Consider the following 2,042-nt stretch of genomic DNA (forward strand, 5'->3'; position numbering starts at 1 on the left):
GGAAATAAAGACGTTTTAGAGTTTAATGAAAACGAAGCCACAGCATATCCAAACTTATGGAACATAATGAAAGCAGTTCTAAGAGGAAAACTTTTAGCTCTGAGAGCCTCCAAAAAGAAACTAGAGAGAGCATACATTAGCAGCTTGACAGCACACCTAAAAGCTCTAGAACAAAAGGAAGCAAATTCAACCAAGAGGAGTAGACAGCAGGAAATAATCAAACTCAGGGCTGAAAAAAACAAATAGGAAAAAAAAAAAAAAAAACTATACAAAGAGTCAACCAAACCAGGAGCTGGTTCTTTGAGAAAATCAACAAGATAGATAAACAGGGACAGTAGCCTAATTAACAAAATCAGAAATGAAAAGGGAGACATAACAACAGAATCTGAGGAAATCCAAAAAGTCATCAGATCCTACTACAAAAGCCTATACTCAACACAACTGGAAAACCTTGATGAAATGAACAGTTTTCTAGACAGATGCCGGGTACCAAACTTAAATCAGGATCAGATTAACGATTTAGACAGTCCCATATCCCATAAAGAAATAGAAACAGTCATTAATAATCTCCCAACCAAAAAAAGCCCAGGACCTTCAAAGAGCACCTAATTCCAAAACTGTTCAAAATATTCCACAAAATAGAAAAAGAAAGTATGCTACCCAATTCATTCTATGAAGCTACAATTACTCTGATACCTAAACCACACAAAGACCCAACAAAGAAATAGAACTTCAGACCGATTTCCCTTATGAATATCAATGCAAAAATACCCAATAAAATTCTCACAAACTGAATCCAAGAACACATCAAAACGATCATCCATCATGATCAAGTAGGCTTCATTCTAGGGATGCAGGGATGGTTGAATATATGGAAATCCATCAACGTAATCCACTATATAAACAAACTCAAAGACAAAAAACCACACGATCATCTCATTAGATGCTGAGAAAGCATTTGACAAATTCCAACACCCATTCATGATAAAAGTCTTGGAAAGATCAGGAATTCAAGGCTCATACCTAAACATAATAAAATCAATATTCTGCAAACCAGTAGCCAAGATCAAACTAAATGGAGAGAAACTTCAAGCAATAAAAAAAATAAAAATCAGGGAACTAGACAAGGCTGCCCACTCTCTATCTCCCTATTCAATGTAGTACTTGAAGTCCTAGCCAGAGCAATTAGACAACAAAAGGAGATCAAAGGAATACAAATTGGAAAGGAAGAAGTCAAAATATCACTATTTACAGATGATATGATAGTATATATAAGTGACCCCAAAAATTTCGCCAAAGAACTTCTAAACCTGATAAACAACTTCAGTGAAGTAGCTGGATATGAAATTATCTCAAACAAATCAGTGGCCTTTCTCTACACAAAGGATAAACAAGCTGAGAAAGAAATTAGGGAAACAACAACCTTCACAATAGTCACAAATAATATAAAATAGCTTGGGTGACTCTAACCAAACTAGTGAAAGATTTGTAGGACAAGAACTTCAAGTCTCTGAAGAAAGAAATCGAAGAAGATCTCAGAAGATGGAAAGATCTCCCACTATCATGGATTGGCAGGATTAATATAATAAAAATGGCTATCTTGCCGAAAGCAATCTACAGATTCAATGCAATCCCCATCAAAATTCCAACTCTATTCTTCACTGAGTTAGAAAGAGCAATTTGGAGATCTGGGTCCCTCACTCCCCACAGACGGCCTGCCTTGCCTTGTGCTCTCCTGCCGCCACCCCACAGAAATGCTTCGACTACCCACAGTCCTTCACCAGATGAGACCAGTGTCCCGAGCACTGGCTCCTCATCTCACTCGGGCCTATGCCAAAGATGTAAAATTTGGTGTGGATGCTCAAGCCTTAATGCTTCAAGGTGTAGACCTTTTAGCCAATGCTGTAACTGTTACAATGGGGCCAAAGGGAAGAACTGTGATTATTGAACAGAGTTGGGGAAGTCCCAAAGTAACAAAAGATGGGGTCACTGTTGCAAAGTCAATTGATTTAAAGGATAAATACAAAAATATTGGAGCTAAA

The sequence above is a fragment of the Mus caroli genome, chromosome 12 (genome assembly GCF_900094665.2).
Source record: "Mus caroli chromosome 12, CAROLI_EIJ_v1.1, whole genome shotgun sequence".
NCBI lineage: Eukaryota > Metazoa > Chordata > Mammalia > Rodentia > Muridae > Mus > Mus caroli.